The sequence below is a fragment of the Scyliorhinus canicula genome, chromosome 4 (genome assembly GCF_902713615.1).
Source record: "Scyliorhinus canicula chromosome 4, sScyCan1.1, whole genome shotgun sequence".
Classification (NCBI taxonomy): domain Eukaryota; kingdom Metazoa; phylum Chordata; class Chondrichthyes; order Carcharhiniformes; family Scyliorhinidae; genus Scyliorhinus; species Scyliorhinus canicula.
Window position 1 is genome coordinate 118,425,605 of NC_052149.1, and position 26,665 is coordinate 118,452,269.

General features: G+C 43.6%; 1 protein-coding gene across 1 annotated transcript in view; it reads left to right on the top strand.

Moving 5' to 3' along the window:
- The window catches only part of atf6 (activating transcription factor 6), a 440,428-nt gene that overhangs the window by 172,358 nt on the left and 241,405 nt on the right, over positions 1 to 26,665 (top strand). The gene's annotated exons all lie outside the window — the stretch shown is intronic.

Consider the following 26,665-nt stretch of genomic DNA (forward strand, 5'->3'; position numbering starts at 1 on the left):
GCCAAATGTTTTCCATAACAAGACAAAACCATTCAACAAACATGTTAGGAAATTCCTCCATGGTTTCTCTTTATCAGTCATCCTAACTTTTGTGGACATCTTATTAAATCCTGACAATCTTTCTACAAAAGTTAAGTGATCATTCATTCAGAGATTTAGCACTTTTCCTTTCTCTCTGTTGTGTACAATCGTTTCTTGGGCTCATAAACCATGTGAAGAAGAATCTCCGTGGACGAACAAGTCAAATGGACTTGGTGACCTTTCTTCACTCATAGTTCTATTGTGATTTCCATGGGTTTGATTATTTGTTGTCTAACAGCCCAGAGGTCATATATTCAAATTTTGAAGTGGCATTTTTTGATTTTTTTTACACAACAACCTCACTAATTTCTAGGCTGACAGCACATCTGGGGGAAATGACAGCTGTTGATCAAGTCCAACAGGTTGATTGATGCTGTTTGTGAAGATACCCTACCTGGTCTGCTCTGCATATGATTCCAGTTCAGTCTCGAGGTTGATTCTTGATGCTTCCTGGCTTGTCCAGTTATGTATAAAATAGTAGTCCCATGCAACCATCTGAAGACAACTAGTGACAAGCCAGACATATGGCCTTATCAGTTCTGTGCATCTAATAATGAGATGCAGCAGTAAACCATATGAGTGAAATGTTGAATGCATAATTTCCATTTTTAGTGTTTGACATTAAACCCATTTAAGCTAACGCACATTGCAACATAAATAAGGAAATCTAGGTAGAAATATTCATTTTTAAAGTGTTGCAAAAATCTCCTTTTCTACTGACTATGCTATAAAAGCTGAAAAGAGAATATTTTTTGATGTACGAGTACAGCAAAAGGGCAGTGACATGGAACAATACCTATTGGCATCTTGTTTTTGCTTTCACATAATGCAGTGCTGTCCTTTATTCTCGTACTAACACTTGCTCGGAGCAGTGCTTTGTTTTGCTGCGATAACTAATACTCCTGGAGCCTTTTGTTCCATGACAGCTTCAGCACTTAATCTGACCCACCTCTAAACTACCCCTAGCTTCTGCTCACAGGACACTGTTTATGAGTGATTTATTCCAAGAGTTTATGCAAAGGAATGGAATTATGTGTGAAACCTTTTCATCCAACGTCAAGTGGTTCAGCTGTACATGATGTGGAAATGCCGGCGTTGGACTGGGGTGTGCACAGTAAGAAGTCTTACAACACCAGGTTAAAGTCCAACAGGTTTGTTTCAAACACGAGCTTTCGGAGCACTGCTCCTTCCTCAGGTGAATCAACAGACATTGAAAGAAGGACTGAAAAGAATGACAGGCGGTACTTTGGAAACTCGGCTCTCACGGTTCTTATTCCAGTCTCGTAGCATGCCACAAATGACAAAGGACTTTCACCAGCTGAAGCCAAAGTCTCACCTGGATCTGCTACACCCAGATGTCGAAGCGAACGTGGGAAGGAGATGCATGACGACCATATGAAGCAAAGGCATTTCAATCCAAATGACTGTGTCTATGTAAAGAATGTTGGCAGCAATTGGTCTGGTATTGTTTGTGGTAAAACTAATTAATGGAAAGGTCAGCTGTGGATACCAAGATCACATGCATCTATACCACGACTCTTAGACAGCTAAGTTTCCGGATCACACAGCAGAAGGTGATGCTGCTGTGTAATTTTGCCCAAGAGGTGGTTCCTGTTGCTCACAGGCATTCAGTGGACTCTATTCCGAGAGAGGTTAAGGGCCATTCTTTCACTAACACCCAACCTACTTTTGCGCCCCTTGCACCCACAAGTCCAACACAACTGAGCCAAGATTCCCCAGTGATTATTGAGTCACCAGTGGTTCTATGCAGATTACAACGTAGTCGCAAAGCCCCTGAAAGACTGATGTATAATTGAGACGTGTGTTATTATGTTTCTTTCCTTAAGGGGGATTGAAATTTAAGGGGGGGGGGGGGGGGGGAGGAGAAGTGTTATGGTAACCATCTTCCTATTTGATTATATGTATGGATGCCTTAAACAAATGTGAGCATGTGCGCGTGACATCATCAGTAGTGCGGGCTTGTGTGGGTTTTCACTATTGCCACGAGGATAGTTGTGTCTAACTCCTGCTCGTGTCTGAAGTCAAGCTGTGCTATTATCACAATATTTTTCTAAGTAAAGAAGATTGAATTTTTACAAGGTGTTAGACGATCTTTTTGTGATAAGTTATCACTCAAAAGGAATATGTCGAAGCTTTGGGCCTTTTTGAATTGACCGGGAGTTGAGGAGCCTATAGTTAGTTCCCTGTTGCTTGCTCCATGACAACACCTTGGTCAATCAGAGTTTACTTGCTAACCAATCAGCACACCTTTCTCCTCCAGTATAAATTGCCGTAATCGTTTGAAATTTGGCATTCTTGCATTTTTATCGATGATGGCAAAATGAAAAGAATCAGCAATATGTCTGTTTGTTTGACAATATTCAAGTTTGTACCATCAAGTGAATTATTAAGTAATATATTTTCAGTGAAAGACATTGGACGTGGATGAGACCGAGAGGTTCAACTATAATTCCATGCAAATTTAATTTATAAGTGGTGGGACATGATGTTCAAGAGTCAACAAGGGATTTAAAAGAAGAGAAAATGTTTGTTAGGCTAGAGTGCTGTTTGGGCCCCCATTCTTGAAAGCCGAAGTCCGAGAATCTGTGGTGGGTCGCTTCACCAAAATGGAGCAATGGGCAATTACTGTTGGAGGAACAGTAAGAAGTCTTACAACACCAGGTTAAAGTCCAACAGGTTTGTTTCAAACACGAGCTTTCGGAGCACGGCTCCTTCTTCAGGTGAAGGAGCCGTGCTCCGAAAGCTCGTGTTTGAAACAAACCTGTTGGACTTTAACCTGGTGTTGTAAGACTTCTTACTGTGCTCACCCCAGTCCAACGCCGGCATCTCCACGTTGGAGGAACAACATTGAGAAACTAGGGCTGGTTTCACTGGAGCTGAGAGGTGATTTCAGGATGGTCTTTTAAAAATATGGATAGCCGTGTTTGAGTGAACCACTGCATTATTTTCAACTCTTGTTGAGGATGGTTGAAGACAAACTCAGTGGACCGTGGTCTCTTTTGCCCCACAACCCTTTATGCTGCTAAGAAGGAATGACTGTTTTCTGTGGCTGAGAAGTGGATAATAAGCCATTAATTTAAAATCCTCATTGAGTATAGGACAGGAGATGTGTTATTACAGCATAGAAAACGTCACTATAGGTTAAGTCCGAGACCAGCAGATTTTTAAAATAGGAAATTTAGGTAAATATTTCAAGCAGAGGATGATAAATGACTAAATGGAACGTTGGTCAAAGGGTTTATTTTTGGTTTAGTGAAGAGTCATCAGAGATTTGCTGAATTGCTCCTTGCCCTATGAACATCTATGCTCTGAACTTAAATGGCATCCCAGCAATGGAAAGTTAGTAATTGTTTTTTTCAGAGCCTATTATTCTCTAAGGATTACGCCAGGATTGACCTCTGCCTACAGCCTGACTTAATGAATATTGATCAAGGTGCCCCCTGATTCCACAGTTGGTTACCGAAACATTTGATTTGTTATAAGCCCTGAATTTGTACTTAGTTGCTATCGTTGGGATATAGGTTTTGTTCTCAAATCCTGCTGTATGTAACCCCTGACCAGTGAACAATCTTTCATGGCTATATCATGCTCACCATTGCTTGGGTTCTGTTCTACAAACTACAGCCTCATTTAATCTTCCTTTCTTTCCAACGCCGATAAATTATTCATTACTCTGTGTTCATTCACTCTTCACTCTGGATGAGTGCACAGCACCTTGACAGTATTAGTGAAAATCGACAATGATATCTTTTGGAACAAACCATGGTGTGAAATCCCTTACCCCATCAACCTTTCGGTAATGCTCTATGTTGCCCATTGCACAACTCTGCTCGACATGTGTGCTTTATCATTGAACAGTATGGTATTTCCCAAGTATGGTTTTACTACTATCTGCCCCGATACTGCCAATGCATCTCCATGGATGACTTTTCCATGCACGACTCTCAATGTGATAACCCTGAGTAACATGCTAATCATTGTGGTCAACTTGCATGTGTTCATGAACAGCACCCAGCACCAACTAGTCATAGAGTAATTATGGCATAAAGCAGACCATTTGGCTGATCAAGTAGATGCTGGCTCGATGTAGAACTATTCAATCAGTCCCATTCTCCCACTCTATCCTCGTATATCTACAGGTTTATTTTCATTCAATGCCCATCCAGTTTTCTTTTGAAATCACTGATCCACTTCCTCCACCCTTGTCGGCGTTGAGTTCCACGTCATTATCACCACCTCTTGACTGGTAACTTGTATCCCTGACACTAAGTCAGAATTGAATTCAATTGAAGGAAATTTGAAGTACTTATTTTCAAACTAAGGTAAGAACTTTGCATCCTGCTCACCCATTCCATTATTCTACTTGGCTGCTCTCTTGAGGATGAATCATGCTGCATACCGTCTGGGTTCTCTGCTTAATCCACAGCGGAGCTTTAAATCCCGATGCATTACAGTCTCACCTTTATGAAATTGACTCTTATCCAAGGCTATGCCCCTTTAATTTTGAAAGTATGATTTTTCGACTTTCATCTGACTCAAAATTTTGCAACTTGAACTGAGATAGAGCAAACTGTTTAAAATGCAAGGCCGCATTCCAAGGTGAAGGTGAGAAACCAAAAATCACCCGAAGGGGAGTGTGAAGCAAGGTAGCACGGGGCAGCAGGGTAGCACGGGGCAGCAGGGTAGCATGGTGGTTAGCATAAATGCTTCACAGCTCCAGGGTCCCAGGTTCGATTCCCGGCTGGGTCACTGTCTGTGTGGAGTCTGCACGTCCTCCCCCTGTGTGCGTGGGTTTCCTCCGGGTGCTCCGGTTTCCTCCCACAGTCCAAAGATGTGCGGGTTAGGTGGATTGGCCATGCTAAATTGCCCGTAGTGTCCTAATAAAAGTAAGGTTAAGGGGGGGGTTGTTGGGTTACGGGTATAGGGTGGATACGTGGGTTTGAGTAGGGTGATCATGGCTCGGCACAACATTGAGGGCCGAAGGGCCTGTTCTGTGCTGTACTGTTCTATGTTCTATGTTCTATATTATCTACAATCCAGACACCCATCAAAACTCTTAACTGTCTAAGAAAGAGATATAAAAATGCGAAGTACTGGATGTTGAAACAATGGCTGCCACAGACAAACAAACCCAAAACCTCTTGGAAATAAGTGAAGTATTTCAAGGGAAGGTTGTCCGCCACTTGAGAGGTGTTGCAAGTGACACACAGCTGTGTCAAGAAAGTCTTCAGCAGAAGGAACAAGCTGATGGCTGCTCTCTCTTCCTCTCTTTTGGAACACGTATGTCACCCAGTTCAAGAAGTCAACTCTACCAGGATCTTCCCAGCGAACCGAGATCTTGGAATAATTGCAACATCTTCTACATCTGACTGCATCCAAGAAACCAGCTAACCTAAATCTGCCACAAAGTTTAAAATCTACACCTCAAGGGCAATCAAAGGACACTTCCGTATATTATTTTGCTGTTTTTTTCCTGGGTTCTAACTGATAGGAACGTGTGCCTGAATTCCTGACATTACATTTCTATTGTCGATCTCTGGTTTAGTGGTTCATATGTTTGTGGCTGAATTCTCCGCCATCGGGATTCTCCGTTTTGCCGGGAGCCGGGGGTTTCCCGACGGTGTGGGACTGCCCCACAATGGGAAACCCCATTGACAGCCGGCGAAACGGAGAAACCCGACGTGGTGCTGCGGGACAGAGAAACCCGCCCTTGCTCTTTCTTTGACTCGAAATGTTTTTTTGATTGACTCCATTGGCTTTAAATAGTTAAATACATTCAGATTTGGAAAAGGCATATCCTCACAAAAAATAAACTTAAATCTTTATTATGATCAACCAATGAGATCGAATAGTGGGGAGCCAGTTCACCCCGTAAGAACAAAAGAAATAGGAGGAGGCATAGACTACACGGTTCATTAAGCCAGCTCCACCATTCAGTCTGATCTTGGGGCTTCAAATCCTTACCCCCCTCCCCCATCATATTCAGTAATTCTCTGAGAGAAAATCTGTGTATATTAACCTCAAATTTATTCAAATATGGAGATATGGAGCTATCATAACCCTGTGGGGTAGAGAATTCCAAAGCTTCACAACCTTCTAAGTGAAGTGATTTCTCCACATCTCGGTGCTAAATAATTGGCCTCGTATTCTCAGACTGCACCCCCATGTTTTCGATTCCTTCACCAGCCGGACAATCTCTGTGTCTACCTATCAAACATTTTCAGAATCTTGTAGGTTTCAATGAGATTGCCTCTCATTCTTCTAAATTCCCCATGGACAATTTACTCAGCTTCTCATCCGAGGACAGCCCCCTTACCCCTAACCCTAGTTTAGTGCACCTTTGCTGCATCGCCTGCAATGCGATATATCCTTTCTTAAATGTGGAGATCAAACCTACAGAGAGAACTCCAGGTGCAGTCTCAGAAAAACCTTGTACAATTTTAGCAAGATTTCTTTATTCTTTTGCTCCAGTCTCCTTGCCATAAAGGTCAACATGCTATTTGCCTTCCTAATTGCTTGCTGTACCTGCATGGTAAATTTCGGCATTCCTTGTAGAAACACACCCAAGTCTCTTTGAACATCAACACTTTCAGGTTTCTCACTTTTGAAAAAATATTCTTCTCTTCTATTCTTATGACCGAAGTGAATAACTTCATACTTCCCTACTTATACTCCCATCTGCCATATCTCTTTTCAGCCTCTCTCTATCCTCCCTGCAGCTTACCTTTCCATCTAGCTTGGTATCATCAGCACCTAGATACATTACTCTGTCTCCTCATGTAAGTCATTAATATGGGTAGTGAAAATAGTTGAGGCTGCAGCACTTATCCTTGCAGCAGTCCACGACCACACCACTATTTGCCCACTGCCAACTTGAAAAAGGTTGTTTATGCCCACTTTCTGTTTTTTTTAAAATCCATCAGCCAATCCTCCATGCGAATATATTGTCTCCAACTCCATGACACCTTATCTCTTGGTGATAACAAACACCATTTGGTGCCCAACAGAGATAAAGTGGGATAAGTTCACTTTCATCTCCCCAAACTCTGCCTTCATCAGAAAAGAATGCAACAATTTTCAGATGTGGAAGAAATTATTTTGAGCACAATTGTAAGTCACTTAATTCAGGCTATTTTGAAAACTGTTGACAATGTTTCACTCAAGCCTTCCAGTGGAGGTCACTTTCTTCAACTGCCTCCAGTGAATAATGATTGTGAGTTAAACAATTCTAATTCAAATCCTGGCAGTGACTCGGGGCCTGTCAGGTTTTCATTTGAATCACTGGCTCAGGCCAAAATATCGAGACTGATTTAATTTTGATGATTTGGATATGATGCCTGGTATTTTCAATAAAAAAAGGACTGAATCTGTTTGATATTAAGCTACCACAACTTTGTCAATGCAGCACAAACTTGTCATTCCAGCAATAGATGGGGAGCCTCGTCTTTTCACCGTACCTTTTCAAGTAGGCAAGTTTTTGTCAGCTTCACAACTGGGTCACAGAGGCAAGCAGCAAACATGATTCCAGTATCCAGAACTCCTGTTCAGAGCCAAGGTTGAAGATGATGTCTTTGCTTTTTGGATGGAAAATGAGACTTTGGGATGATGTAATTTAGCCTTTCAAGATTGTGAAGAGAACGGCTGTCTCTGATCCAGACTTGTAAGAGGTCATATAGCGAGTGGAAAAATGAGAGAAAATGCCTCTCAATCATTATTTATTTGGGAATCTGTGACTTGGAGAATTGGAGGATTTTGGTTTCTGGATTGAAGTGTAAAAATGTGAACATAAAATGAGCCATATTTGACAAGATTTTCATTTTGAGATCGATGATTTGCTGGCACGGCTGGCACCAACTTCTTATCCCTAATGTCCCTGATTTTGATACAACAGAGTGGCTTGCTGGCCAAAACTGGAGGCAAGTGAAGAGGCAACGAGGTTATCGAGTCAAATGTACACTAATCCCACTTTACAGCACTTGAGCCATAACCTTAAATGTCAAGACATTACAAGTGCTCCTCCACATATTTTTTAAAGGTTGTGAGGTTTCCCATCTCTACTGCCCTCCCAGAGTGCATTCTGAACTCCAACCACCCTCTGGGCAAAAATCATTTTCCTCATATCCCCTCTAAATCTCCTGCCCCTCATCTTAAAATTACACCCCCTCTTTATGGACCCTTCAATTGCTTCCTACCCACCCTGTCCATCCCCTTCAACCTTATACACCGAAGCCAGGTTCCCCCTCAGCCTTCTCTGCTCTAAGTAAAACCACCTCAGCATATGCACCTCTTCATAACTCAAATGCTCCATCCCAGGCAACATTCTGCACACTCTCCAGTACAATACTTCCTTCTTATAGTGAAGCGATTAGAACTGCACACAGTACTCCAGCTATGGCCTAACCAAAGATTTGTAAAGCTCCAACATAATCTCTCTGCTCTTATAATCTGTGCCAAGACTGATAAAGGCTGGCGCCTTGTATGCCTTCATATCTACCCTATTAACCTATCCGCCCGCCTTCCGGGATCTGTGGACGAGTACCCAAGATCCCTCTGACCTTCCTCCTTGTTATTCCTTTCAAAATCTGTCACCTTGCACTTTTCAGCGTTAGATTTAATCTGTCACTGAGCTGCCATCTCACCAACCCGTCTATATTTTCCTACAACCAAAGACCTTCTTCCTCACTATTAATCACCTTGCCAATCTTCATGGCATCTGCAAACTTACTTCTCATTCCCACCCCCAACCCCCCCATATTCTCATCCATATGGTTTATTTATAATATGTCACGAACAATAAGGGTCATAGCACTGATTGCTGTGGTATGCGACTGGACGCCACTCTCCAGTCACATAAATATCTTTCAACCATGATCCCTCTCTCTCCTACCATCAAGTCAATTTTGGATCCAACTCAGGGCAACATGGTGGCGCAGTGGGTTAGCCCTGTTGCCTCACGGCGCCGAGGTCTCAGGTTCAATCCCGGCTCTGGGTCACTGTCCGTGTGGTGTTTGCACATTCTCTCTGTGTTTGCGTGGGTTTCGCCCCACAACCCAGGTGGATTGGCCATGCTAAATTGCCCCTTAATTGGAAAAAAATTAATTGGATACTCTAAATTAAATAAATAACATTTTGGATCCAACTTGCCAAGTTACCTTGGATTCCATGTGCGTTTGCCTTCCTTATGACTCTCTCATGTCAGACCTTGTCAAAAGCTTTGCCGAAATCCATATCAACTACAACAACTGCACTATCTTCATCTACACATCCGATCACCTCCTCGAACAATTCAATCAAATTTGTTAGGCATGACCTCCCTCTGACAAAGCCATGCTGACAATTCCTGATCAAGCCTTGCCTCTCCAAGTGGAAATAGATTCTTTGCTTCAGAAATTTCTCCAATACTTTTCCCTACCACTGATGTGAGACTCACTGGTCTGCAGTTCCCTGGTTTATTTCTACCACCTTTCTTGAAAAGTGGGACCACATTAGCTGTCCTCCAATCCTCTGGTACCTCCCGTGTGACCATAGAGGAATTAAAAATTTGGATCAGAGCCCTGATAATTTCCTCCCTTGGCTCCCACAGCAGCCGGGGATACAACTCATCTGGTCCTAGGATTTGTCCACTTTGAAGACCGTCAAAACCTCCAATATCTCCTCACTCCTTTTGTCAAACTGTTCAAGAACCACACAGTCCCATTCCCTGAATTCTGTACCTGCATCCTCCTCCCGAGTGGAGACAGATTTAAAGTTTGCGTTTTACACCCTACCAATGTCCATTATGTCCTCCTGCTCCATGGACAGATTGCCCCCTTGGTCCCGAATGGGCCCTACTCTTTCCTGATTATCCTCTTCCCCTTAATAAACTGAGAGAGTATCTTGGGATTCTCCCTAATCCTACCCACCAGTGCTTTTCCATGCCCCTCTTTGCTCTACTAATTGCTTTCTTAAGCTCCCCCCCTGAACTTTTTATAGTCCATGAAGCCTCTGCTGATTTGCTCCCTTTGTACCTGCTGAAAGCCTCTATATTCTTTATTATCCAGTCCTGAATATTCTTAGACATTCAGGTTGGTGCATGACTGACGTGATTCATAGACCATAATAGGAATGGATGGCTTGTTCCTTTTCCGAAAGGATAATTGTGAACCAGTTGGATATTTAAGCAATCCGGTGGCCTGAGGATCAATATCTTTTTTTAACATGTGAAAAACTTTGAATCCAAATTCTCAAAATCTTATGGCTGAATTTGATCTGATATTGTTGAGATTATTAGTTATGCCTTTGGTATACTCATCATTAACATCACCATGACATTACATACTCCTTTTGGTGCATCACAGAATTGTTGTGGTGCAGAAGGAGGCCCTTCAGCCCATCATGTCTGCACCAGCTCCCCAAATGAGCATTGTGACTTTGTGCCATTCCTCTGCACACTGACTTTATTGCGATTATCTGAATAGAAAAACTCTTCAATAATCACATTCTTATGATACAGATTGCTTGCTCTGTGTTGCTGCCTGCTGGCAACACCACAAACAAACGGGGGTCAAGATATGGTCAGAGCAGGAATTGCTCTCATGCATAATAAAAAAGCACCAAATAACTGAATAGTCTCGATCATTAATCTCTTGCATTGAAGAAATAGCTTTGCTTTTCCCTGATGGTGCAGGCACTTTATTTAGTGAGTCAGAGAGAGCAGAGAGGTCACAAATGCAATGTCTGGTCTCTGCCAAATTCCTCTCTGATCCAATTAGGTGGTTAGGGACAGTTAAATTGGTTTCAGGGTTAGGAGGAGTGTAAAATGTCTACGACTGAACACTGACCTTTTCTAGAAGTGTGCTCATGAAGGAGCTTTAAAAATATGTTTATTGGAAATTTTTCACGATAAACAAAATTTTAATAAGACAATTGATTTAGGGCAGTACGGTAGCATAGTGATTAGCACAATTGCTTCACAGCTCCAGGGTCCCAGGTTCGATTCCCGGCTTGGGTCACTGTCTGTGCGGAGTCTGCACGTTCTCCCCGTGTGTGCAGGTTAGGTGGATTGGCCATGCTAAATTGCTTTTAGTGTCCAAAATTGCCCTTAGTGTTGGATGGGGTTATTGGGTTATGGGGATAGGGTGGAGGTGTGCAGTTGGGAAGGATGCTCTTTCCAAGAGCCGGTGCAGACTCGATGGGCCGAATGGCCTCCTTCTGCACTGTAAATTCTATAAGGTACAATGACGAAGAACACAAATAATCAAAAGCACAAATTAACTTAACCCCTCCAAAACTAAACTAAACCCCTTAACAACTGTCGGTGACTAGCTCTTTTAAAAAAAAAAGAAAATAAATAGCCGCCATCTTGGGTAGAAACCTTCTATCAACCCCCTAATGGTGCACTTGACCTTCTCCAAATGTAAGAACGACATGAGGTCACCCAACCAGGCCGAGGCACAGGGCAGAGTAGGAGATCTCCACCCAAACAGAACTCGTCTCCAGCCTATTAACGAGGCAAAGGCGAGCACCCCGTCTGCAGCTCCAGCGAGTCTGACACCCGAAAATTGCCACCAATGGACCATGCCTCCAGATCGGCAATAAATATCTCTGACATGGTGTCGAAGAAAGAGACCCAAAAGCTTCCTAACTTCGGACAAGACCAGATCATAGGAGTGTGGTTAGCTAGCCCTGCAGAACACCACTCACACCTGTCCTCCACCCCAGAGAAGAATCCACTCATCCTCACCTTGGTCATGATGAGCCCTGTGCATCACCTTGAATTGGATCAGACTAAGCTGAACATATGAGGACGGTGAGTTAACCTTGTGAAGGGCCTCGCTCAATACCTCATCATCCAGATTAGGACCTCAACACCGGTGCCCCACAAGGGTGTGTCCTCAGCCCCCTACTATGCTCCTTATACACCTATGACTGTGGCCAAATTACCCTCCAACTTGATTTTTAAATTTGCTGATGACATCACCGTAGTGGGTAGGATTTCAAACAACGATGAGACAGAGTACAGGAATGAGATAAAAAACCTGGTGAACTGGTGCGTCGACAACAATCTCTCCCTCAATGCCAACAAAATGAAGGAGATTGTCATTGACTTCAGGAAGCGTAGTGGAGAACATGCCACTGCCTACATCAATGGGAACGAAGTAGAAAGGGTCAAAAGCTTCATGTTTTTAGGTGTACAGATCACCAACAACCTCTCCTGGTCCCCCCATGCCGACACTATAGTTAAGAAATCCCACCAACGACTCTACTTTCTCAGAAGACTAAGGAAATTTGGCATGTCAGCTACGACTCCAACTTTTACAGGTGCACCATAGAAAGCATTCTTTCTGGTTGTATCACAGCTTGGTTAGGATCCTGCTCTGCCCAAGGCCGCAGGAAATTACAAAAGGTCGTGAATGTAGCTCAATCCATCACGCAAACCAGCCTCCCATCCATCGACTCTGTCTACAATTCCCACTGCCTCGGAAAGGTAGCCAGCATAATTAAGGACCCCACGCACCCCGGACATACTCTCTTACACCTTCTTCCGTCAGCAAAAAAATACCAAAGTTTAAGGTCATGTACCAACCGACTCAAGAACAGCTTCTTCCCTACTGCCATCAGACTTTTGAATGGACCTACCTCATATTAAGTTGATCTTTTCTCTACACCTTGCTATAACTGTAACATATTCTGCAGTCTCTCCTTCCTTCACTATGTACGGTATGCATTGTTTGTACAGCATGCAAGAAACAATACTTTTCACTGTATACTAATACATGTGACAATAATAAATCAAATCAAATCAATTCACCCTCCCATTTCACCTTTACTTCATTCCATGGCGCCGACTCTGTCGGTAGGATCTGGCCATATATGCACAAAGTAATCCCCTCACCAGACCCCACCAAAGATCAGGTCCTCTTCAACAGGGAGCAGGGTGGTGCTAAAGGGAAAGCAGGGAATGCGTTGCAGAAAAAAAGAATCACAAATCTGAAAGTATCTGAACAGATTAGAACCAGAAGTTGAAATTTCTCCGGCAGCTCCTTAAAGCTGGCAGACCTACTCTACATGAATGGGTCACCAAATGTCTCCAAACCCTTTCTCTCCCGTGATCAAAACATCGAGCCCGAAGCCGCAGGCACAAAAAGGTGATTATAGCAAAAAGAGACCAGCAAAGACATGGAACGAAGTTTAAAATGCTGTCTGAACTGCATTTTAGCATCCACATTTAAAAGTGAAATAAGTAGGGCAGCACGGTGGCGCAGTGGGTTAGCCCTGCTGCCTCACGGCGCCGAGGTCCCAGGTTCGATCCCGGCTCTGCGTCACTGTCTGTGTGGAGTTTGCACATTCTCTCCGTGTTTGCGTGGGTTTCACCCCCACAACCCAAAGATGTGCAAGCTAGGTGGATTGAACACACTAAATTGCCCCTTAATTGGAAAAAAGAAATTTAATTGGGTGCACTAAAGTTTAAAAAAAAAGTGAAATAAGTCGGTACCTGTAATATCCTTGTCTTTCTTAAAGATCAAGGAAATAGAGGCCTGCGCAAGTATAATAGGCAATGAACCCCAGGACAAGGAGTCACTAAAGATATCTAAAAGTAGAGGTACCAATTGTTCTGCAAACTTCTGATAAAACTCAATGTGAAAGCCATCAGGGCCAGCAGCTTTACCCATCTGCATCAACCCAGTGCATTTCCTAATTTCCTCTCAGCCCAACAGGGATTCCAAATCTTCGCATCTCTCCCTTTCCATGACTGGGATAGATAACCCATCCAAAAAAACAATCTTGGCCAATGGGGGCTCCGATCTATAGAGATCCCAATAAATTGTTTCAAAACCCAAATTGAGCTGAGGCGGGGCGTAAACCAGGCCGTCATTCTAGTCCCGTATCCGCACATTCTCCCTGGAAGCTGCCTGACGTCTCAGCTGGTAAGCTAGATGACAGCTTGAATGTTGCAACCGACTAACCGCTTTATCTGTTGATAATTCAAATTGTGTCTGCAGCCTTATCCTACTTGCCAACAATAACAGGGCTGGGGCAAGTGGGATTACTGATTTTCCACCTCAAGGCTGGAGTCCACCAATCTCTGCCGTTCCACCCTCACTGTATTTTCTATCTGTACTGTGTCAGAAATTATTTCCCCCTATAACCACCTTCGGGACTTCCCACAGCGTAGATTAGAGATGGACTCATTTTTATTAAATTTAATATATTGGCAATGGCGGTAGACATGCATTCACAAAATCTCTTGACTGCTAATAATGTCGTATCCACTCTCCATGGTGGACATTGGGAGGGAGCTGATTCTCATGCCAAATGGGAGGGAACTGATTCTTGTGCAAAATCAAAAAGAATGTGAGGCATGGTCTGAAATCATAATTGCTCAGCAACCTGCCCCTCCACCAAAGGTAGGAGAGACCTACCCACCACAAAAAGCTGATATGCTGGCACACCTGATGCACATGAAAGGAAAAGGAAAACTCTTTATCACCTGGGTTCAAAGAACACCATGGATCTGCACCCTCCCCGCCATCTGCTCCATGAAAACCAATAACCCCTTGGCCTCCCCAATTTATTAGCGCAACAAACGGAACCCTATTATTGATTAAATTCGCATGAGGGCGCCGGGCCCTGCCATCAAAGCCCGAATGAAATTTTTTTCCCCCCCACACCTTCCGCCACCTTGTCTAATCTCTGACCAGCAAATGAGTTGCTTGCAGAAACACCACATCGGCATTTAAACTTTTAAGGTGAGCAAGTACTCTCAACCTTTTCACTGGACCATTCAACTCTTGACGTTCCAAGTGACCAAAAGAATTGGGGACTTCCCATTGCCCCCTTGTTCTGGAGTCAGCTATTTCCGCCAAGAGGGATTATCCAACTTTTACATACAAAGTACAAGCAAGCAGGTCATCCAAGATGGCCGTCGAACCTATCAACAAGATTAAACAAAGAAAAATCTGCAGTCACATCAGTGGAGTACCTCCACCCGCCTTGTCCTCGCCCTCAGAGGCTACTACACCCAAATATACATACAGAAAACGGTAAGGCGAACATGAACCAGTAAGTCTAATAAACCTAACACCAAACAGAACACTCAGCTCATTATATTAATTCAGTTTTAGATAATGAGCTGCAGTCAATCCCTCAGCACCACTCCCATTAGCTAACTATTAAGCTAACAGGGTGGCTCCTGTCCAAGGTGAAGAAAATGCTTGCAGAAAAAAGAAAAAAAGAGCAAAGTATAGAAACTCCTTAAAACATAGTACTCCAAAAGGGAGCTATATATTTTCTCAACAGTTGGAACAAATATAGAAAAAACACACACAGAACTAAACCCCTTACTCAAGTCCAACTTGGGAAGTCTTCAGCCCAAACGAGGACAGAAAAATGTAAACATGAACAAGGGACCCCACCAATTCCACATATCAACATGCAATATCCAAAAACTTCATTCAACCTGCACCCAGCCCATGCTTCCTTATAAAGGAATCTGCCCCCTTGGCGCATCAAAAAAATAGTCTTTCCCCTCAAAAGTCACTCTTAACCGCAGCAGGTAAACCATCCCAAACTGGATTCTGTTTTTATACAGGGCGACTTTAGATTTGTTGAACGCTGCCCTCTTCTTTGCCAGCTCCATCCCCACATCCTGGTAAAACCTGATGGCGTTGTCTTCCCATTTGTAGTCACGATGCTCCCTTGCCCCTCTCAGGCTCCGCTCTTATTTTGGAAGCTATGAACCTTCAAAATTAATGCTTGCGGTGGTTTGCCGTCTGCCAAAGCGCCCAGTGGGCACAGTCCAACTCGGGAAGGGACGTCAGTCTACTCTCCCCTACCATCTTCCCAAACATCTTCGTAAAGTACTCTGTGGGAGTTGGGCCTTCAATCCCCTTTGGCATCCCCATAATTGAGATATTTTGCCTCCTGGAACAAACCTCTACATCATCTACTTCAGCCTTCAGTGCTTTATTCGCATTGGCCGCTTCGAGAGGCAATCTGGTCACTATGCCTCGAAAGGGTCACCTCCATGTTTTGCATCGTGGCTCCAAGTGCCTTTACCGTTTTGTTGGCCCTCCCGAACGCCAAACGAATGGGAGCAATGGGCTCTTCCATCGATTTGCAGAGGTCCGCTGATGCAACACAACAGTGTTTGTCGAATTCTCCCGCCAAGGTGCTAGGAAGCATCTCTGCCATTAGTGGAGTGGCTGGAGTCACAGAGGCTGCCTCTGCCATTTTTTCCACCGATAAGCCCCAAGAAGCTTCTGATTCAGTTGATGAACGTTTACTTTCAGGCTTTTTTCCTGTGGATTTTCTAGGTTATTCACGTATGTAGGTACCTCAACCTATTAAACAAGCGGGTTTTTAACAGACAATATCTCCGAAGCTAAGCGTAAAGGACTAAAGGCACAGTACCCTAATGGGAGTAACCTCGTTCACATCTTTCCCCTACATAACGCCACTGGAAGTCGCTAGTGGGCGAGTTTTAGCTCGACTCTCTGGGTGAAAGGCTTGACATCAGGTGGAACAGCGGTCTTATACTCAGCCCCAGATTACTCTTTATGGAGAGTAAAATCAGGTGGAGGTGCAAAATTAATATGACAGCCCAGCCCGCCAGTTTCCACAAATAGATTGCTTTGAAATTTCCCTGCTTAACTGCATGCCAGGTAAAGGCAGCATTCAGCCATGATGTCCTCTTTCATATAGATATCAGCAAACTGGGTTGGCTCACACTTGGATAAAGTATTGAAGATGAACCAGACACTATCAAATTTTGCATTAACAAGGAGACATGAGAAAAAACAGGATAAATTTTCCAATGGATGGGAACAGATTTATTCAAACTAAATGGGCACTTATAAATTGGGACACCAACCTCTCTGCCCTCGTGCCTTTTGTATCCTACAAACGCACTGCTTTGAAAGTAGCATTATTGCCCGATCATTCTTAATTCTCACATGGAATGTGAAATCTTCAGCAGACATACGCAGTACCTCCTCCAGCCTGAGAACTTTTCAGGAACTCTGCTATCGTCCAATTTTGGCCTCTTGTGCAACCTGGACTTCTTTTGTCCCACCGTTGGTTGCGGTAGATTTGAAGTACGAGTGTTTGTTTGAAGAGATGTCGTAAAAGCAACATAAACAACTTGCACTGAAGGGTAATTCAGGATGGATAATAATGCTGGTTTTGCCAGTGTTGCCCAAATCCCACGAACAAATAAAAATGCAAATTTATGCAACAGTCGTGTAGTATAGAAAATGCAAGTTATTTTACAGAAGTGTAATCAGAAACAAATGGAAGCTGAACTTCAGGGATGATTTTTATAGAGCATCTAAGCTGATTCCCGGCTTGGGTCACTGTCTGTGCAGAGTCTGCATGTTCTCCCCGTTTCTGCGTTTGTTTCACCCGGGTGCTCCGGTTTCCTCCCACAAGTCCTGAAAGACATGCTTCTTAGGTGAATTGGACATTCTGAATTCTCCCTCTCTATACCCGAACAGGTGCCGGAATGTGGCAACGGGGGGATTTTCACAGTAATGTCATTGCAGTGTTAACATAAGTTAATATAAAGATTATTATTATTTTTTTAAAAAGAGAAAAGTTGCAATGGCAGAATGATTTGGGGAGGAAATTTGATAAGTGGAACCTGATGGTGTGGCCACCAGTAGGAGGCTGAAGAGAGTGGCGGGGGGTGCACGTGATGTTAGAGTCAAGTAACAGAATCCTGGTGGAAGAGGTTGCAAAGATGGGAGAAGGCAAGGCCATGAAGGGATTTAAACACAGTGATGAGCATTAACTAACTCCTGGAACTTGAGACAAGTGTTGGGCAGTGAAGTTGTTCCATTGGGATGGAATTCACCCAAGCTAAGTTGATATCCATGCAATTTCAGAGCAGATTGTGAAGACGATTTGAAGATGTATGCTGGAAAAGGAGTGCGAAAGGAATAAACATAATGGTCAGAAAAAGCAATTGATGATGGCATTAGGAAAAGCGTCAATTCAGAAAATAAACGTTTGGAAAATGGGCTGACACCAACAAAATGGAAATAAATTAATGCTCAAAGCATTTTTAACAAAATGAGTGAGCGTGAGGCAATTTGGAAATTATGATCCAGTAGGTCACTTGAATGATAATGATAATATGCAAAACAATAAAGGGTTATAAGGATTTAGAAAGCTTTTATCTGTGAGAAACCAAGTAGGAAACGGGAAGAGTCGTGACAAATACAATTTTGCAAGCAAGGCAGAGGAGTTAATGGCAAGTAAAGCAAATAGTACAGGCAGTTAAATAGCCTGCTGTTTGGTGAAAGCAAATACGGCCTGATTATGGTTTACTTCAACTGAGATAAGCTACTAACTGGATGCAGAACTTTAAAAAGCACAGTTTCAAGTAAATGAGCCAAGATCTTAGTTTGACGTAGTACTTTAGAGAAATTAAGTTAAGGGCAAATCAAATACCTTAAAATACAGTCCAGTGAGTGTAAACCAACACAGGTGTGACCCGAAATGGATTACTAGCACAATGCCAAGTGAAATAAGTTTTCTTCCCGAAACACCAAACTCCTCCAAGCCTAGAGGGAGAAATGTAAGGGAGACGACTCAGAATAATAGAGGATAAAATGTCAAGTTGTGTCAGGGAGTCGGGGGTAAATTAGAAATAAGCACACTTTTGAAGCCAAATACCAGAATAAGAGATTAATTTGGTCTGATCGTAGAAGGTAATTTTTGAAGAAGAATCAAAACATCCTTATCCCTGCAAAGAATTGAAACTGAATATCAGTTAAAATAGTTCACGTATTAAGTATGTATTCAGAAGTTATTCATTGGAAAGTAAACCAATGACGGTCATCCGTCAGAGAAGATGTAAAATGGAGCATAATGGCTTAACATCATTTGCAAACATGGTCTTAAAATAATTAAGTTGGAAAAATGGAATTGAGATGTGGCATAAATCAAAAAAGTGTGGACGTTGACCATGATGTCTATGGATAAAAAAGAGGTTCTATTTATATTCCGCTATTCCTTCATGGTAGATGCCAACACTAGAGAACTAGTCAGCACAGCAACCTTTCTGAAAAAGTAACAAACAAAATTCACGTTCCAACTGAATTTCTGTCAGTGACTTGACGAACAATAGAAATTGATTGTTGGAAATAAAAATAATTCTTTGCATAAAAATAAGCTGTTAATTGTCAAGCGAAATAATTCCAGGAATGGCAGAGCCAGACTGACCAGTCTCCTTGTTTCTTTGAAGCAATTGCATCCTGAGTGAATGTTAGAAAGCCCAACCTCAGTGTGATTCCTTATGAGGGAAGCCATTCAGACCTTCAAATTTCATCCTTCCAAAAAGATCTGACCCTGTTCTCCTCACCACTTGTACATGATATAGTATGTACGGCACAGAAATAGACCATTTGACTCAACCGGTCCGTGCCATTGTTTGTGCTCAGTTTTGTGCTTAGTTTGCTTTTTTATGGCCATGCTAATTTGTGGAGCAACTATTGGCAATTGATGCATTACAAACATCTGAACAAGGAGCAGGAGTCAGCCATTCAGCCCCTCGCACATGCTCTGCCCAATAAGATCATGGCCGTGATGATAGTAACCTCAAATCTGTATCCCGCCTGCCCCCTGTTGCCCATCATCCCCTTGCTCACCAAGAATCTATCCACCTCTGCCTTAATTGTACACTGGGATTGCTTTGTTCCTCTATCTGTGCAGACCTGTATATTTTAAGTACTATGTACCTCCCAATGTTTCCTACCAAAATGTACTACCGTACATTTTTCAAAATAAAGTGTTTTATTGGGTTTTGATATCTTATATTTCACAATTCATAGGTTACATATTGCAAAACTGCGCTAAAAAAGGAAAATAAAAAAGACAAATGAAAATAAGCACATATATTTACAGGCAATTGTCTACCCTGCCGCTGTGGCTGTGACCCCCCCCCCACCACTTTAGTCGGCATGTATATATTATGTTCCCTAGTATGTCCAGAGTATGTACTTACAAGTGTCTTTTTACAGTTTGGTTTGGGTTTCAGCTTGCCCTCGGACCAGACCCCTATGGCTTTGTCTCTTGTCCCTCTCAGTCTCTTTGCGTGCCTTCATTCCCCCCCCCTTCTTTCTCTTCCCCCCACCCCCCCTCCTCTGCCAGTTGCTGGGTCACAAATAAATCTTGGAACTGGTTGGAGAACGGCTTCCATGTCCCGTGGAAGCCCTCTTCCAATCCCGGATGAAAGATTTTGTTTTCTCCAGCCTGAGAAATTCTGCCAGTTCGGACAGCCAGTCTGCAGTTTGCGTGGTGCTGCCGATCGCCAGCCGAGCAGGATTCTCTGGCAGGCCATCAGGGAGGCAAAGTCTAAGGCGTTGGCCCCCCTCCCATGATGAGTTCTGGCTGATGTGAAGCTCCGAAAACCACCGCTTTTGGGCATAGCTCCACTCTCACTCCCACAACCCTGGACATTGCCTCAGAAGGTTGGCCAGTATCCAACAAGTCTGGGACTAGCCCAAAACATGTGGGTGTGGTTGGCCGGGCCTCCCTGACATTGTTCACATTTGTCCTCCATCTCCGGAAAGAACCCACTCATTCGGATTCTGGCGTGCCCTGTGCATTAGGCTTAGCCCTGCACATATGGAGGCAAAGTTCGCCCTGTGCAATGCTTCGATCCAGAGTCCTCCCCCTATCTCTGTGCCTGGTTCCTCCTCCAATTTTGTCCTTGTCTCGTCCAGGAGGAAGTATGCCTCTTCCAACAGTCGCCTGTACAGGTCCGCACAGTTTCCCTTTACGAGGTCGCCCACGTCCAGTGGTTCTTATACCAACGAGTGTCCTGGTATCTGGGGGTACTTGTTGTTACCATATGGAGGACGTTTTTGGCCTGAATGTATCTCGGGTCATTGTTCTTGCTCACCAAAACCTCTCCATTAGTTCTTCCAGAGTCACTACTCTATAGTCCTTGTACATGTCCCTAACCGTCAGTGTCCCCTCATCCTGTCTCCACCTTTTTAAGGTGGCGTCCATTATTGCGGGAGTAAACCTGAGGTTTTTGCAGGTGGGGGCCATGGTGGACATTTCAGTTAGGCTCATTTGGTACCATGCTCGAGTGTTGCCTTATTTGATACCACGTCCAGAGTGTGGCTACTACCACTGGGCTCCTTGAAATTTGACTGGGGGGGGGGCTGGGCTTGGAAGGACGTCCCTGTGCAGGAATTCTAACCCAAGAACAACGACTGGCATGTCCACTCTGTTCAGGTATTGCTTCCTCCACTCATTCCCCGGTTCCTTCACCCATCCCCGTACTCTTTCTGCGGTGCCGCCCTGTGGTAGAACTGTACCTTCGGGAAAGCCAGGCCTCCCACATTTCTTTTCCTTTGTAGGACGTTCTTTCGGATCCTCGGGCTCTTCCTTGCCCCCCAACACACACACACACACACACACACACACACACATACACAAATGCTATGATTAGTTTGTTAACTAAGTTGAAAAAGTCCTTGGGGATACGGATTGGGAGGGATCTATCCAAACAAGGTGAGGAACCTGGAAAGAATTTTCATTTTGATCATCTGTATTCTTCCTGCGAGGCAGAATGGGTTTGGCCCCACCTCTGCAGCTCTCTTTTGACATCCTCCACCAGATGTCAGATTCCATTTGTGGATCCGTCGTGGGCTATTTGGATCCCCAGGTAGCGGAATTTGGTCTGGGCTTGCTTGAATGGCAAATCCCCCCCAGCCCTGTCCCTCCCCTCTGCAAGTTCACAGGGAAGAGCTCGGACTTGTTCAGGTTAAGCTTGTAATCCGAGAAGGCTGCAAACTCCTTTTAGAGTATTATTATCCCTTCTGTGCTGGTCCAGGGGTTTGAGATGTAAAGGAGCTGGTCTGCATAGAGTGAATCTCTATGCTGTCTGCCCCCCCTTTGGATACCTCTCCAGCCCTTAGGGCGATCGCTAGTGGCTCGATTGCCAGAGGAAACAGCAGCGCGGATAGTGGGCATCCCTGTGTCATGCAGCCAAAGGTATTTAGAGCTGGTGTTGTTTGTCGGTACGCTCGCCATGCTAGCACTGTATAGCAGTTTCACCCAGGAGGTGAACCCTGGTCCAAACCCAAACCGTTGCAGTACCTCTCGCTATGAGGCATTTCCATTTGATTCTGTCGAAGGTCTTTTCAGCGTCCAGGGAGATGATCACTTCTGGTGTTCTGTCCCCAGATCTTTTCTAGGTCTTGGCACCGGTGCAGTTTTGTGATGCTCCCCGGCCTTGGGCTTTGTCCAGAGTGACCTGTGGGCTCTGTCAACTTCTGGGGACTTGTTTGAAGCTTTCCGCTCCAACACGTTTGCCCAGCATCTGTGCCATGTACTCCATAAGGTTCCTGCCCTCGGTACCGTCTGGTAGGCTCTCAATGTGGAGGTTTTGGCGGCGCGACAGGTTCTCTTGGTCTTCGACCTTCCCACTTAGCGTCCCTTTCGTCGCCAGCAACCTTGCCATCACTGTCTCCTCTGAGGCGATCTGGCTTTTCCAGCGCTTCTTGAAGGGTGTCAGCACCTCTGCTCCCGCCACTTTCACCATTGCCATCATTTCAAGCTTGATGGTGTCTTTGAGGACTTGGAGCTCCTGTGCTAGGAGATCCCTCCATTCATTTATAATGGAGTAGCCCGGCATATGTCCTGGTGGCTCACCCGTTCAGCTGTGGCTGGATCCTCATCGTCCCGCATGTTCGCCATCGCTTCAATCTTCCACTCCAGACTTTTACTAATTCTGCTGCCTTTTCGGCTCCTCGGGTTGTTACCTGGCATGCATCGTTCGTTGTGGTGGTGTTGGAGGAGGGTGTTTTTTTTTCTCCTGGTTTTAGTGGTCTATTTTTGGATTAAAAATGCCTAATTTCAGGCTTCCAGGAGGAGAGCCATCTTTCATGCATCCGTTCAGCACATATCCATCACCAGAAATCCCCTACCTCACATTTATCTGTGTTGAACTTTATTTGTCAATTATTGGCCACATTGCAAGTTATTCATGTCTTCCTGTCATTTGTTGCAGGCTCCTCAGTATTGACTCCCCAACCCCAATTTGGTGTGATGTGCAAATTTAGAAATGGTGCTTCTGAATGCAGTCTGAACAGTTAATGTAAATTGTGAATAGCTGTTGCCCTTGCACTCATCCTTGTGAAACACTGCTGCCCACCAACTGCCTCTCTAAATAACTACCCTTTACCCCCACTCTCTGCTTTCTGTCCTGAAGTCAGCTGGCAATCCATTCTCTGACTTGTTCCCTGACTCTGCGTTCTCTAACTTTATTTGTTAGTTTATTATGGGGCACCTTAGCGAAGACCATTTGCAATTCCAGATGATTACATCTGCTGCATTAGCCTTGTCTACTCCTGTTACCTCCTCAAAAACCTAAAAAGCGATGGACGAACAAGTGTTTACTTTTTGAAATTCATGCTGACCATTCATTGCTATATTTTTAATTTGTAGATGTTCCTCTCTTCTCTCCTTAAGAAAGAATTCCATTATTTTTCCGAACATTGATAAACTGAATGGTCTACAATTCCCTAGAACCGCTCTGTTTCCCTTATGAAATACAGGAATTATATTAGCTATTGACCAGTCCTCTGACACTGCACTTGTTTCTGAGAAATTATTAAATATGAGTGGTAATGTCTCTGCTCCCTCCTCTTTAGATCTTTTAAAATACATGGAGCAATCCATCAGGACCTGGGGTTTTGTGCTCCTTGAGTTTGTTTGTGCAATATATTTAAAAAAATTTTAATGTATGTATCTCATTATTCATTTCATCAATCAACTATCGTATTCTAATTTTTTTAAATAGCAAAGCAAGATAATTATTTACTATTTCTGCCACCCCTCTATTGTCACCTGTAGCAATTGTCACGTCTTTCCTTTTTGATCTTATTGCCATTGAAGCCTTCCTTTTTTTATTGATGTGCCTGTAAAATATTTTCAATGATTCTCGGGATTTAACCTCCCCAATTCAGACAGAAAGTCCATTCCAGTTGTCCTGTTGTGTGAAGAAAATCTCCTTCAGCTCAGTCTGAAATTAATTGTATTTAAATCCTTCTTCCCTGGATCGACCGTCACAGTTTAATTTCAAGCTAACTTTTCTGCTCTCTTCAGGATGTCTGATATCATCTTGGTGGCACCTCCCTCCCTCGCAGGCTAAAAAACCAACTTTGTCACTATAGAACATAGAACAAACATAGAACATACAGTGCAGAAGAAGGCCATTCAGCCCATCGACTCTGCACCGACCCATTTATGCCCTCACTTCCACCCTATCCCCGTAACCCAATAACCCCTCCTAATCTTTTTTGGTCACTAAGGGCAATTTATCATGGCCAATCCATCTAACTTGCACGTCTTTGGACTGTGGGAGGAAACCAGAGCACCCGGAGGAAACCCACGCAGACACTGGGAAAACGTGCAGACTCTGCACAGACAGTGACCCAGCGGGGAATTGAACTTGGGACCCTGGCGCTGTGAAGCCACAGTGCTATCCACTTGTGCTCCCGTGATTTTAAAACAGCGGCACAGTGGTTAGTATTGCTGCCTCACAGTGCCAGCGACCTGGGTTTGAGTCCAACCTCGGGTGGCAATCTGTCCGGAATTTGCACGTTCTCCCTTTGTCTGCATGGGTTTCTTTCTTCTGGGTGCTCTGGTTTCCTCCCACAGTCCAAAGATATGCTGGTTCTGTGGATTGACCATGATCAATGGAGGGGAGGGTGGGGGGGTTACTACAGATAGTGGTTGGGGGAGTGGGCCTAGATAGAGTGCTCTTTTGGAGGATCGGCCAGAAGTGATGGCCAAATGGCTTCTTTCTGCACTGGAGGGATTCTATGGGTTCTATAGTTTTGGACTGACCCACAGGAGATAACATCCTTTCCATTTCCACCTAGTCAGGACCATTCAGGATGTTATATACTTGAATCAAGTCACCCCTCATTCTCTAAGCTATAGCAGAAACAAGTCCAACTTCTGCAACCTTTCCTCATAAGACAACCTGCTCATTCCAGGTATCAATCTAGTAAATCTCTTCTGAATCGCTTCCAACACATTTACATCTTCCTGAAATACAGAGACCAAAACTGAACAGAGTATTTTCGATGTCTTCTCACCAATGCCCTGTTAACTGAAGTGTAACATCCTTACTTTTATGTGCAATTCCTCTTGTAATATCGGATGACGTTCAATTAGCATTCTTAATTACATGTTGTACCTGCATACTAACATTTTGTGATTCATACACTAGACCCCTGAGATCTCTCTGCACCTCTGAATTCTGCAAACTTTCTCCATTTAAATAATGCTCTTTTTTTTATTCCTGCCAAAGTGAACAACTTCACATTTTCCACATTAGATTTCATCAGCCAGATCTTTGCCCACTCACTCAACCTATCAATATTTGTCTACAGCCTCTTTAAGTCCTCTTCAGAACATAATCTGCGACCTATCTTTGTGTCAGCTGCAAATCTAACTGCCATGCCGTCACTTCCCTCATCCAAGTTATTGATATAAATTGTGAAAGGTTGAGGCCCCAGCACAGACTCCTGCAGGACTGCACTGTCACATCCTCTAATACGACAAAGACACTACATTAGATAAAAAGCAAATTCCTGCGGATACTGGAATCTGAAACTAAATCAGAAAATGCTGGACATTCTCAGCAAGTCTGACAGCATCTGTGGAGAGATAACGGAGCATTTTGAGTCTGGATGACTCTTTGCCAAAGTGGACAAAGACTCTAATGTGCATACCCCCTGTTTTCTGCCAGCCAAATTTCAATCCAGGCTAATAAATTACCTCTTAAACCATGAACTTCTATTTTTTTTGCAATAACCTTTGAAATGGCACTTCATCAAATGCTTTCTGGAAATCCAAGTACAGTCTATCCAGAGCACATGTTATTCCTTTCGAGAACTCCGATAAATTGGTGAAACATGATTTCCTTTTCATAAAACCATGCTGACTGTTCCCGATTACCTTAAATTTGTCAAAGTGCTCAACTAGAACCTCCTCAATGATTGATTCTAACAATTACCTTAATGATTGACTCCAACAATTACCCCATGACAGATGTCAAGCTAACTGGCTTGTAGTTTCCAGTTTTGTGACTACCTCCCTGGAATAGAGAAGTTGTATTTTCCAGTCAGATGGAACCTTTCAGAATCCAGTGTATTTTGGAAAATGAACAACAACAAACAATCTAATGCCTCATGAGTCATCTCTTTTAACACCTCAGGAGGAACTCCATCAGGACTTGGAAACTTGTCAGCCCTCAGCCCGTGTCAGTTTGGTCAGTACAGTGACTGCAGCCAAGTACTTTCACCAAGTTTCTCTCTCCCTTCCTCCTCTTGATTTACAGCTTCACTCGATGATTTTTGTATCCTCCATAGTGAAGTCAGAGGAAAAATATTTGTGCATTTCACCCTCCATTTCATTATTATTTACTGTGAACTCCCCATTGTCACTCTCTAAAGGGCCAACACTTACTTTACTTACTCTTTCCTTTTTCAAATATCTGTAGAAACTGATGCTTTCCATTTTTATATTTCTAGCTAGTGTTCCGTCCGACATC